Source organism: Poromitra crassiceps, assembly GCF_964638095.1.
Source record: "Poromitra crassiceps genome assembly, chromosome: 2".
In the NCBI taxonomy this organism is placed as follows: Eukaryota; Metazoa; Chordata; class Actinopteri; order Beryciformes; family Melamphaidae; genus Poromitra; species Poromitra crassiceps.
Window position 1 is genome coordinate 7,698,107 of NC_139624.1, and position 14,495 is coordinate 7,712,601.

Genomic DNA, 14,495 nt, shown 5'->3' on the forward strand with positions numbered 1-14,495 from the left:
CTCACACATCCCTACCCTATTAATACGTTCACTGCCGTTGACGAGTTGACTCGTCAAAAAAAATCCAACGGTTGACTGCCGTTGACGAGTCAACTCGTCAAAAAAAAAAAAAAAAAAATCTGGCGGTGGGACGTGGATCAACGCCCCCCACGTCTCCTATAAAAATATGGGAGCCACCGAACGTGTACAACCCATTCCACCGACCCACTAAGTGGCGACAGTGCTCTCCAGACTAGAAAAAGCCGAGCCAAAACTGCAGGGGAACGCGCGAGGAAACCATTCTCATACTGTAAAATGGATTGGCGAAAACGCTTTCGCTTTCACACTGGGAGCTGGGGGTGGGGGATTGCAAATTTGCATAATAGATTATGGGTGCAACACACTTTGAAACACCGGCAGAAAGCCCACAATCGCATGCAGCTTCATTCCAGCTGAGCTCACAACCGAAACGAACGAGCCCCATGCAGACTCGCATAAAGAGCGGCCGCCAGCAGCCAGGCAGCACAGACAGGCAGAGCCTCGCTTGTACCGCTGCAGCCACGGAAGGAGGAGGAGAACACACACGGAGGGAGGAGTTTGAAGGAGAGGGGGGTGAGGGTGCTGCTATGGAGGAAATTACTGTTCAAAACTATTGTTTAGATGTCTGACGTCTTACGCCAAAAATAAATGGTTAAAGTGACTGTTCTATCGAATTTCACAAAAAGCCATTTATCTCAGCTTAAATTTTCAGACGCTGAAACCATGCTGTATTCAACTGCTAATGCCTACATAACTACTAACTCTACAAACTAACTCTTTTAGACAGAGAAAGCACACATTCTATTAGTTCTTTTGAGATATTTTGTGTTCACAAAATCTTAGCAGAAAATAATCCTCGGCTCTTGAAAGATGAGCCAGAATCCTAAAAAAAAAACCTTGGCAGAAGCTACCTACAGTAAAAAAAAAACTGCTGGCAGTGAATGTGTTAAAGAAAGAAATATTTTGAAATGTGTATGTTATAGCCTACAGTATATGAACGAAACAACTAATTACAGTAAGCGCATGCTTTGAGACATGGGGATATTCACTGCGTAACTGCGCGGCGGCCCTTTGTGTTTCAAATGGATCGTTCCATCAGCATCAATTTTTGGTACGAATCCGACCTGGTTCATCCTCCAATTCTCTCCCTCTCTCTTCCCTCTCTCTCTCTCTCTCTCTCTCTCTCTCTCTCTCTCTCTCTCTCTCTCTCTCTCTCTCTCTCTCTCTCTTTCTCTCTCTCTCTCACTCTGTCCCTCTGCTTGCACTCAGCAAGAAAGAAGCTTCTGTCACAGACGTGATGGCGGTGACACTGTGGCTTTTAAGGGGAGTGATCTCACACTGTGAATACTGTTTTGGGCATAAACACACCTATGGAGGTTTGTGCCGAGATGACGTGAAGCGCAGCGGGCCGACACGCCCACAATTAGGGCTTTGCACGGCGCTATTCCAGCGCAAATTTGGCGCTAACACAAAATGACCGCCTTTGCGACGAGAGGGCCGATAGAGAATGAATTGCAGAAAGGAGCTGGCAGCTGAAATAACCGTGTTCGGTGTGAACGGAAAGAAAGAGAGAAATGAAACTTCCAAGGACATCAGGCTGAAATGTGGCCATTTCATCGACATTGGACCAGTGTTAGAGTTACAAGTAGGGCTGTCAAACGATTAATTTTCTTAATCGCGATTAATCGTGCGATTAACTATAATTAATCACGATTAATCACGTCTTTGTATCGCATGTTTAAAATGCTATTATTTTGCATTGCAAAGCATTTTTTATTTAGATATTAATAATTATTACCAGTGTGTCATGATTGGGAATCAAATTAATGCAAATAAATGTACTTTGTGATCTTGAATTTTAGATTTATTTTGAATTCAATAGAAGTGCAATGTAGACAGGAGGTCACAAAATGCATCTTGAATAGAAATACAATAATTGTAAACACTCCAGAACCGATACTGCGAGCAGTCGAAACCCAAAATGACACAGCCGAAGAAGGCTGTATCTGAGCTAAAAACTTTGGCACTTCCATGTGAATAATGGCTTGGTATTGGAAACTGTGTATTGATAACGTGTATATCGCGTGAAGCCATTGGAGCCGACCTCCCAGTGGTTAGAGGACCGGCGCATCCGAGACTCTGAAGGAATAATGAGTGAGGAGTCTCGCGCTAGCTAGCTGGCTGCTAGCTACTTTTAGGTGATCGCTCGCCTCAAACTCGATGTACTTCGGTGATATTTTAATTCCGTTTTACACAAGGTGCAAACTACGGCTCTTGACTTATCCACTGTGCCATTTGGGAAGTAAAACGATCCATTTAAAAGCGTATTGCTGTCGTTCTCTTCCATGCCTGCCTGCCTGCCATTGACACAAGCAGGAGACAGGAAACCGAATGGCTTGACTACAAGTACGGGGCGACGAAGGGACAAAATAGCGGCATGCGATTAACGCGATTAAAAAAAAACGCGTTATGATCGCCGCGCGTTAACGCGCAATTAACGCGTTAACGCTGACAGCCCTAGTTACAAGCATGTTATATAGCATCCTATACCGTCATATACATACTTTATTCATCATCATTAACTACATAAATATACAGTACTGTAGGTTTTTAGGCTACATCTTATACCATACTACTGTACACACAAAGATATGTTTTAGGTCTTGGTTTTAAGTTCATGTGACTCATTGTTTCTATTTTGACTAAAACATTTATCACAAGATATTTTTTGTAATACTTATTTTAAAATACATAGACTCAGGACAACAGACGTGCACACACACACACACACACACACACACACACACACACACACACACACACACACACACACACACACACACACACACACACACACACACACACACACACACACACACACACACACACAGTATAGTTTACTTGTATACATAAACACTCAAATCCCCCCTCTCCACCAGATAGCCACAGAGTGAGCAATTAAATTGTTTCTCTCCTGTGTGGTCTATCATGTGTAACTTCAAGTGTCCTTTCTGACCAAAGCATTTACCACAGACTGAGCAATTAAATCGTTTATCGTGTGAACTATCATGTGTATCTTCAAGTGTGCGCTACGAGCAAAACCTTTACTACAGACAGCAATTAAATTATTTCTCACCTGTGTGGACTATCCTGGGTCCCTTTAAGTTTCCTTTGTGACCAAAACCTTTACCACAGATTGTTTCTCACCAGTGTGGACTATCATGTGTTCCTTTAAAGGGCAGATATTTTGCTAATATAATGTATTATTATTTTATTGTTGGCATCCACTAGAGTAGCTTATTGCATCATTCATAGTTAAAAAAAAGTCATTGTTTATCTTGTACTGGCTCTCACAGCCCCCTTCAGTTCACCCTCTGTCTGAAACGCTCCGTTTTAGTCTTCTTCTGCGTTTTGCTGTGGCAGGGAATTTTAGTCTTCTTTTGCGTTTTGCTGCGGCAGGGAATAAACCCGCTCGTCGTTTCCAGTCTTCCTCCTTCCTACACGTTATAGTCAGATGCAAAGCTACAATATCTGTCATCTGTCTGTCTGTCTGTCTGTCTGTCTGTCTGTCTGTCTGTCTATCTATCTATCTACGTATCTATCTATCTATCTAGAATCTAGATAGATAGATAGATAGATAGATAGATAGATAGATAGATAGATAGATAGATAGATAGATAGATAGATAGATAGATAGTCATGCATAACAAACAGCTATCTCTGCTTTGGCTACTAAATTTGGTAGTTGTAAAACAATTATATCAACGAGCAACGGATTGTCAAAACGAATTTGATGAAACCATTGATGAAAAACGTGACTTGGACGTAACAAGCAAGCTATCAATTGATATATCAACATCCCCCTAACGCAACCGCTCCGCTAGGCCCGGGCTGCGCCGGGACATTTCCTTCGGCGGCTGGCCGAGCAGGGCATCCCTTACCACGGCCGCTGTAACGTTACGCCCTGGGGTCCACCCGCTATGCCAACGTTATTTTTAGGCGTGGGGGTGGGAGAGGTGCTAGTTAGCTAACTTCCCAAATGCTTGTGACTAATAGCTGAGGCTCTCCTAGCAAAGGCTACACGGACCAAACAAAAATGAGGACTTGGAGAAGTCAGCGAGTTGGACTAACGTTACAAGTTCTGAACATGTGTGCCTTCGTCATTCCAGCTATTATGTTCATTAGGCTATGTTAGATGAAAGGCAGCTGTGCTAGGCTATATATAGCAAGCGCTAACGTTACTTAGCGCTTCCTAGCAGAGCAGGTTGGCTCGCAGTACAACGGATGCTGGAATGAGACACATATTTTCAGAACTTACCACTTCAGTCCTACATCCTTGCTCACTTCCAAGTCGTCTCCTTGCTTTTGAATCCGTTGAGAATAGAGGCAAAGTGGAACGTCACTTCCTGCTTCAGCACTGTACCAGAGATTTTCATCCGCCATTTATTTTCCCATAGACATTTAATAAAATGCTTATAAAATAGTTTTACTTCGTCGAACCAAACGGTTCAGCTAACGCTATAATCGGGAGAGACCATAGAACATTTCACTCGGACCAAAATAAAAAACATTGAAAAAATATTTTCTTTAAACCCGCATTTCTTTACGTTTTGGTCCAAATGAAATGTTATGCGATCTCGCCTGTTTCTAAATATATCTGTACCATTTGGTTTGAACCAGTACAACTATTTTTATAAGCATTTTACGAAATGTCTGTGAAAATAAATGGCGGATGAAAATCTCTGGTACAGTGGCAGGAAGCAGGAAGCAGGAAGTGACGTTTCACTTTGCCTCTCTATTCCATGAGACTACTGGTGTGTGCGCAAGCCAGTCTGACAGCCAGGTTGGCAAGGCAACAAGTCCTAGCTGACGTCACATAGACCAGTGGCTCTCACACAAATCCCGTACCATCTCGTACACGAGATTTCATGGGGGGGAGGGGGGGTTCATGGGGGTAACATTTAAACACTTTCACCTACTGTATTTATTTGAAGCTTAGCCCACATTTAATATGACCATCCAAGATTGTAACAGCTATATATGATACAAAATTAAGAAATGCATACTATGGCCCCTTTAAGTTTCCTTTGTGACCAAAACCTTTACCACAGACTGAGCAAATAAATAGTTTCTCAGCTGTGTGGACTATCATGTGTCTTTTCAAATATGCTTTGTAACCAAATCTTTTACCACAAACTGAGCAACTCAAGTGTTTCTTCCCAAGAACTTCACTGTTTCTCTGTGAGAAACAGAGAAACAGTGTGCTCAAGGCCTGCGCCCACCAGCTGGCAGGTGTATTCAGACATTTTCAACCAGTCCCTCTCCCTCCGACAAGTTCCCTCCTGCTTCAAATCAGCAACAATCATCCCCATTCCCAAACAGCAGAAAGTGACCAGCCTCAACGACTGGCGCCCAATAGCCCTCACGCCCATAGCCAGCAAGTGCTCCGAAAAGCTGGTTATATCACAGATCCGCCCCACACTCCCCCCGGACCACGACCCGCTCCAATTTGCATACCGCCCCAACAGGAGCAGTGGATGCAGTAGCACACGTGCTCCACACCGCCCTCTCCCACCTGGAGGGGAAGGACACCTATGTGAGAATGCTGTTCGTGGACTACAGCTCAGCATTCAACACCATAGTACCCTCCAGGCTGGTAAGCAAGCTCAAGGATCTGGGACTAAACACAGCAATGTGGATCCTGGACTTTCTGACAGACCGCCGCCAGGTGGTGAGAGTGGGCAACCTCACCTCCTCCCCACTGACCATCAGCATAGGAGCGCCCCAGGGATGCGTCTCCAGCCCCTTCTGGTACGACCTCTAGACCCACGACTGCGTGGCGACTCAAACCTCGAACACCATCGTGAAGTTTGCAGACGACACAGCGGTCATGGGGCTGATCTCCAGGAGCGACGAGACGGCCTACAGAAAGGAGGTGGAGGCCGTGGAACAATGGTGCCAGGACAACCACCTCTCTCTAAACGTCTCCAAGACCAAGGAGATCATTGTAGACTACAGGAGCTGTGCCACTGTGCCACTGTGCCACCATCAATGGCACAGTGGTGGAAAAGGTGGACAGCTTTAAGTACCTGGGAGTCAACATCCACCAGGACCTGACATGGGCCAGCCACACCGCCACTGTTGTCAAAAAGGCCCAACAGCGACTACACGGACTCAGACGCCTGAGGAAATGTGGGCTAAGGCCAAAAATCCTCAGGGACTTCTACAGAGGCACCATTGAAAGCCTGCTGACTGGCTGCTTCACCACCTGGTACGGGCACTGTAACACCATGGACCGCAGGGTCCATGGTGTTACAGTGCCCGTACCAGGTTCTCCCTGTTACCCTCAGGGAGGAGGGTCCCAAAAGCACGAACAAATCGCCTGAGGGACAGTTTCTTCCCGCAGGCCACGAGACTCCTTAACACACAGAAATAAACAATCATGTAGTAGCTGCTACCATTACGATAATTATGTCTATGTTATTTGCACCTGTGCAAACAGAATGTTTAATTATGTTTTAAGGTGTCTACGCTAGAAAAGAAAAGGAAAAGTTTACTGTTATTGCTTGTTGTTCTCTTGTTTTACTGCATCTGCCCTGTTTTTGCACTGTTATACTGTTATTTGCACTATGTTGTAACGGAGCCTACGGCACAATAATTTCACACGTGATACTTGTACTACGGAGTGACAATAAAAATCTTGAATCTTGAATCTTGAGTCTAAACCTGTCTGTGTGGTTCACTAGTTTCCATCCTTTCATCATCACTGTTTTCAGTCTCAGGTTCAGAAGAGTCTGAAGTCTTGTCATCAGTTGGTTGAAAATTACTATCTGGATATAAGTTCCTGGCTGCTTCTGATACTCCACAGTCCTCTCCACCAGCTTCTCTTTCCATCTGTTTAGTTGAGCTGGTGGCTAGAGGCTCTGCATCTCTGTTCTCCTCAGGTTGGCTCTGATGAAGCTGTGAGGACTGAGGTTTCTCTTCCTCATATTCACTCTTCACAGGGACAACAGTGAATGGGAACTTGGTGATATCAGCCTCCTTCAGCCCTTGAAGCTGCTCTCCTTGACTGATCCAGACTATAGTCCCTCCTGTTCCTCTTTAATGTGTGTGGGGTCTGGGTCCTCCTGAAGCTGCTCTCCCTCCTGACTGGTGCAGAGTTCCTCCTGTTCCTCTTTAATGTATGGGGGTTCTGGGTCCTCCTGGTCGAGACTGGGGCTGCACTCCTGCTGCTCAGCGGAAACCTCTTCAGCTGCTGGAGGTCTGGAGGCAAGGCTTCTCTGTGTAACCGCACATCGTCCAGAAGTTTTTGTTTTTGGTCGATCTCTTTCGAACGAGTACCTTCCTCCTCGTACTCTGCTCTCGTTCTATCAAACAACCCAACTATCTCTTCAACAGCTGCAGTTAGGCACTGCTTCACCACAGCTCTCAGCTTCTGGACTTTGGACATTTTCATTTAATTTTCATTTAATTTCAAACTTTATCATCATATAAATGATGTCCCTGTAATTGCGATGTCACTGATGATGTCACAATGCCTATGACATCATAAGTGATGTCACTGTAATTGTGATGTCACTGATGATGTCACAATGTATATGGCATCAGTTATGTCACTGATGTCACAATCTCTATGACATCATATGTCACAATCTCTATGACATATGTCACAATCTCTATAGCCACTTCTTAACATGCAGTGGAATCCGTATTATAACCTGCACCTAGCCGGTTGGCCTGCATGTTAAACAACAATTAGCCGGCCAACCGCTTCCACGCAATCGCAGCTCATGTTAAACAGCTGGCAGGATATTATCCGCATATCCGTAGTGGGCAGGTGTGGCTCGTGACTCACTTCACGTTCACTAGTTTATTAATTAATGAATCGTTCGGGCAATCGCTTATATCAACGAGAAAACTCACGGTTTCCTCAAGTGCTGCAAAAACGGATTGATTGATTGTTTGGCCAATGCGCTTCAGCTGCAGCCAGGCAGGTCCAGTGCATCAGGTCTGCTGCTGCTGCTGCTTGCTTGCTCCCATGTCAGAAAAAGCCTAACTTGTGTGGGGAGAAATACATTGAAAACTAGTTAGATATGACTTGAAATGCCACTTGTAAAATAAATCACCCAGTGATTGACGACAGTCCGACCACTATTTTGACTGGGCTGCGCCTGCTTTATGTAGCAATGTGAAGCGCTCATTTTTTGGCACATTGCCACCCCTCGTTGGAATGGACTCCGTTAAAACCAACGGCATGCTTTTTGAAGTCTCCAGATTTGTCGCTAACGTGATGCAGCCAATTATATCAGCAGGCAGTGTTGTGTGCCTCTCCACTGCGGAGAGGATAGGAGCTGACTGACTGATAGGCTATCAAACTCTTGTGGGGAGAAATAGCCTACATTTAAAACTAGTCAGATATGACTAGTTGCCACTTGTAAAATAGATCACCCACAGTGATTGACGACGGTGCGACCACTATTTTGACTGCCTCATAGCTACAGCTGCTTCCTATCACATTTCTTGTTTTCGATAGATGCTACCGCGCCGCCCCCCCCCCCCCCCCCCCCCGCCCACTGGCAGAAAAAACGGCTCATATCCAGTTGTTTCTTAACAAAGACCCCTCATGTTTAGAAAGGCAAAACCTGAAAATATCCTGCTCTCTCTAGCAGGACATGATCCAGAGTTCATGTTTAAAAGGCACTTATGACATCATCAGTGATGTCACTCGAGCACTCGATGATGCGAAGTTGAGCAATTGTGCGCTGCACATGCCAATAGAGCAGGCGAGGCCACGCAGCTGCACCTGAGCTGCGGCCAGGCCGAAATGATTAGCAATAAGTGTGCTGAGTGACGTCATTTGAGCACTCCATGATCTGAGCAGTGATGGTCACTCGAGCAATTGTGATGTCATCAGTGATGCTAAGTTGAGCAATTGTGCACTATGCATGCCAATAGTGCAGGCGAGGCCATGCAGCAGTCAAGTTGCGGGCTCAGCCGCACAGGAATGAAATCTCAGCTACCTCTTTCGTTTAAACATTCATGGTGGTATTTCCCTTTGGAACAAAACATAGTCAAAGGCTGTAGGATCTGTCTGCAAGGCTCATGATGAACTATATTACTTTTTTTGTCCAGTTTGTGTATTTTTTCTTTTCTTTAGGGGAAATATAACAAATGTGGGTAGTAAACTTTAGTAGTTATCATCAACTGTGTCATCCATGCCTATTCGTTTTCTTATTCATCATCTAATGTTATTTGCTCAGTTACTTAGTGCCTTCACAGTTGGGCATGCATGTAAAGCTGGCGATCACGCAGATGTAGACGGTTGGAGCTGCGACTGGTTTTCGGCAGGTTTTGCAGATTGAACTCCCTGGTCGTCCTTTCTCTATCCGAAATGCATTTAGACGTTTTTTGGGGTGGAAACTGAGATCGTTTGGTTGAGTTGCTTCTGGCCTCTGTCATCATTTACCATTAGCTGTAACGCTAGTGTATGCATGCCAAGGCAAGTGAGAGATAAATAACATTACGTTACATTGATCTCCGTTCAGTAAACAAATTTAGACGGAGACAACCATTTGTGTGGGTCGACTGTCACACAACGCGCAGATCTCTGGAGCAATATTTAATGTATGTTGGGCTGACGTCCATGGCTAGGCTTACTGACTGGCTACTGGGAACATGCAGCTGTGTGGTGCGCCCGCATAATAGTCCATGCGGAAACGAAGCGAGAGAGACACGGCATTTTAAACTGAAGGTGTAGCGGAGCCTCTGTTATATAACCATGATGTTTTAAATCAATATTTATTTAGTGAATATTTTGCTGTTTGCTGCTGTGCTTATTTTTTACACGTTAAAATGTGGTTGCCCCATTGGCATCCAAAGGCCAAGAAATGGTTGACTTTTTTTTCTTTTTTTTTGGTTTCCCGGGGCACTCGGCGTTAATGTCGAGCCCTGTATTTAATCTCTCCTGTGTGGGGCGCATGACTCCCTATTGGCCAGTGGCGCTGCTCTTGAGGCAAGAGGAGGGCACCTGCATAGGCTAGGGGATCCCCCCCCCGTGGGGGATCGGGAGTCAAGACTCGTTGGTGGCGGACTGGGGAGGTGGGTGGGGCAAAACAACGCTTCGGAGGACGGCTTCAAGGGAGATGGACTGCCGTGAAGCTAGCTGCTGCTATGATCGGCCAGAGAGAGAAAGGTGACGTAGAACCCTGCTATATATATGAGGATTAACTGACGTCATGTTTGACGTCATAGCAGACTTCATACTAGGACTTTGACTGACCACGTCATGCTAGAACTTGACTGACGTCAGGGGATGATCGGATTATGCATGAGTGGCCTTCTGCTTGAAATATGGTCTGGAGACCTCACGTGTCTCTTCAAGTTTCCTTTATGACCAAAACCTTTACCACAGACTGAGCAAAGAAATTGCTTCTCTCCTGTGTGGACTATCATGTGTATCTTCAAGTGTCCTTTACGACCAAAACGTTTACCACAGACAGAGCAATTAAATTGTTTATCTCCTGTGTGGACTATCATGTGTTTCTGTAAGGTTCCTGTCTGACCAAAACCTTTACCACAGACTGAGCAAATAAATTGCTTCTCTCCTGTGTGGACTATCATGTGTATCTTCAAGTGTCCTTTACGACCAAAACGTTTACCACAGACAGAGCAATTAAATTGTTTATCTCCTGTGTGGACTATCATGTGTTTCTGTAAGGTTCCTGTCTGACCAAAACCTTTACCACAGACTGAGCAAATAAATTGCTTCTCTCCTGTGTGGACTACCATGTGTTTCTTTAAGGTCCCTTTATGACCAAAACCTTTACCACAGACTGAGCAATTCAATTGTTTATCTCCTGTGTGGACTATCATGTGTTTCTGTAAGGTTCCTGTCTGACCAAAACCTTTACCACAGACAGAGCAATTAAATTGTTTCTCACCTGTGTGGACTATCATGTGTTTTTTCAAATATTCTTTGTAACCAAATATTTTACCACAAACTGAGCAACTCAATTGAGCCCTGTCTTTCTCTCCTGTGTGGATTACCATGTGTTTCTTTAAGTTTCCTTTGTGACCAAAACCTTTACCACAGACTGAGCAACTCAATTGTTTCTTCCCAAGAACGCCACTGTTTCTCTGTGAGTCTAAACCTGACTGTGGTTCAGTTTCCATCCATCCATCATCACTGCCTTCACTCTCAGGTTCAGAAGAGTCTGAAGTCTTGTCATCAGTTGGTTGTAAATTACTAGTTGGATATAAGTTCCTGGCTGCTTCTGATACTCCACAATCCTCTCCAGCTTCTCTTTTCATCTGTTTAGTTGAGCTGTTGGCTAGAGGCTCTGCATCTCTGTTCTCCTCAGGTTGGCTTTGATGAAGCTGTGATGATTGAGGTTTCTCTTCCTTATATTCACTCTTCACAGGGACAGCAGTGAATGGGAACTTTGTGATATCAGCCTCCTCCAGCCCTTGAAGCTGCTCTCCGTCCTGACTGGTCCAGAGTTCCTCCTGTTCCTCTTTAATGTGTGGGGGCTCTGGATCCTCCTGAACCTGCTCTCCCTCCTGACTGGTCCAGAGTTCCTCCTGTTCCTCTTTAATGTGTGGGGGCTCTGGATCCTCCTGAACCTGCTCTCCCTCCTGACTGGTCCAGAGTTCCTCCTGTTCCTCTTTAATGTGTGGGGGCTCTGCGTCCTCCTGGCCCAAACTGGGGCTGCACTCCTGCTGCTCAGGGGAAACCTCTTCTTTAATGGCCAACAGCTGCTGGAGGTCTGGAGGCAAGGCTTCTCTGTGTAACCGCACATCGTCCAGCAGTTTTCGTTGTCGGTCGATCTCCTCTCTTGAAAGAGCAGCTTCCTCCTCATACTCTGCTGTCGTTCTTTCAAACAGCGAAAATATCTCTTCAACAGCAGCAGTTAGGTGCTGCTGCACCCCAGCTCTCAGCTTCTTAGACATCTTCATTTTCACACAGTGACAAACTTTATCCTCCTCATCATCTATCATCATCATCTATAAAAGGGAGCAAGTGGGCTCTGTTTGTCTGTTTTTGTTCCACTGATGATGTCACAATATCTATGACATCATCAGTCATGTCACTGTAATTGTGATGTCACTGATGATGTCACATGGCTAAAAAACATCCAAACCTCCAAAAAAACGTAATCTTTGCAGCTCCCCTACTTAAAAAGAGTTCCAGCATCCCTGGGCGGGGCATAACAATGTTCCTTCACCAGGAAAGGAATATGTGACAACAGCAAGAATTGGACTTGACATTTCCCCATGTTCATCATGTGAAAAGGCCCAGTAACCGATCGAATGGTTCTGGTCGTGATTAGATAAGACACCCCAGGTGAATAGTGTTTTTTAACTAAGAGATATCATGAGACTTCCCCAGTTGATTACTTGCATCAAGATAATCTTTTTTTGTATTCTACGTTTTCTGAAATTGCATGTTTAAAATGGGCAATATCTACTTAAATATGTGCTAATTTGCAGACATTTCCGGAACAGAAATCTGAACATTGGATAAAGCCAGGTTAAAAATTCTTGTTTCATTTTGTTCACATACAGTATTTAAATAGAGCCAAAGGGAATTTTCGATATCTCTTTTTATCACTCCATGAATCAGAAAATACTGTCAAAAATACTGCCATAACAAATAGCCATGTTTGTAGGAATAAAACGTTATGAATCAGTCTGATATGAACAAACTGCTCTGTAAGAACCTTCAGCATAGAGATAGGAATGGAACTGGAACATTTTCCTATACGTGCCGCTGAAGTGGAGATTTCTGCCTCGTATGAGAAAGAGCCTTTTTGCTCTATTTACCTGGGGTGTCTCGCCTTAACGTTTCCCTCCCATGAAGGAACCTTGTTGTCATGAGTCAGGAATTGAACCCAGGTCATCGGATCTGAAGGTACAATCCCCCCAGTCCTCCACTGTTCTACTGTGGTTAAGTGTCGTGCTCAAAGGCAGCTCGGCAGTGGTTGTAAAGGGAGATAGAGCACCTGCTTCCCCAGCCAGTCTGAGGATTCACACAGCTCCAGCCACAGTTCCAACACAAAGCACATTACTTTGGCCCCATTAAAGTTCATCTGTGGCCATACTGACCATCCAGCCTAGCAGACCATCTCATCTCGCTGTGACATCTTTGACTTGACTTACAACTGAACATTTACAGTATAGTTCACTGTTATGACCCTATACAGGTCAGTGGGTCTCAAACTTTTTTTGGCTTCAGTACCCTCTTTCCCTAATTTCTGAATCCATGTACCCCCTTTATCCGACTACTTTGCTTAGAAAACTGCAATAGAAAACTACAGCATAATGATGCAATGAATGTTAACACACCTTTTGAAGATTACAACATTACAAAATAGGGAATGGCGTGAAAGAGTTGCAGTTGGTGCCTCCTGAGAAGATATATTTTAACCCTTCATTTATTGTCATGATTTATTCTGACATTTTCACATTTCCCCCTTTCTCTCAAGTACCCCCTGTACTGTGTGTGTGTGTGTGTGTGTGTGTGTGTGTGTGTGTGTGTGTGTGTGTGTGTGTGTGTGTGTGTGTGTGTGTGTGTGTGTGTGTGTGTGTGTGAAGCAGATTCCAGCTGTTGTTGTGTAATTGCGTTAAGAAATGTGCAGGTAGAATGTGGATTATAATGTTGATATTTACTTGATGCATTACTGCTGAGTGAGCAGAGCAGGCTGCAGTGTGTGTGTGTGTGTGTGTGTGTGTGTGTGTGTGTGTGTGTGTGTGTGTGTGTGTGTGTGTGTGTGTGTGTGTGTGCGTGCGTGCGTGCGTGCGTGCGTGCGTGCGTGTATCACAAGTCGGGTTTCCATCCACCTGTTTTTATGCGAAATTTCAATTTGCGCATAAAAAAACTAAGTGGAAACGCTGCCTAAAGGCCTAAACATGGTCGTCCGTCAGAGCCTCGCCCCGCCCTCCCCGTAGGACGGCGGGTGGAGCGCCGTCCTACGGGGAGGGGGCGCCGTCGGCTGACGGGGGCTGCTCGAAAATGTGACTTCACGGCGACGATACGTGCGTGACGTCAGCTGCAGGAGAGTTGTGACTGGCCGTTGCCTTGGCTCTTCGTCGTAAAGTCGCCTTTCAAAGTATGACGTTAGATTATAACGAACTAGTTGTGTGGCTTAGCCTTCCCAAATGTTGAGGGTCGTTTTTTAGAATTTAATACATAGAATTGGGAACGTTACATTCAATTTCATTCAGACTGCCTGGCACACAATCTCCGCCATTTTCACACGGAGCTTCCACAGGAGGAGGGAGGGTGGGAGGAGGGGGGGTGTAGTGGCGTCCGAGCATGTAGGGCTCGCTGGCGCCACCAGACGGCGAGACGGCTCCAATTCAAGGCGGACGGACGACCATGTTTAGGCCTTAATTCGCAAAAACCTCCAAATATCGCAAAAAAGTTTTCACACTTGAGGGAGGCGGAAAAGTCGGGTGTATCGATAAGAGGGAAATGC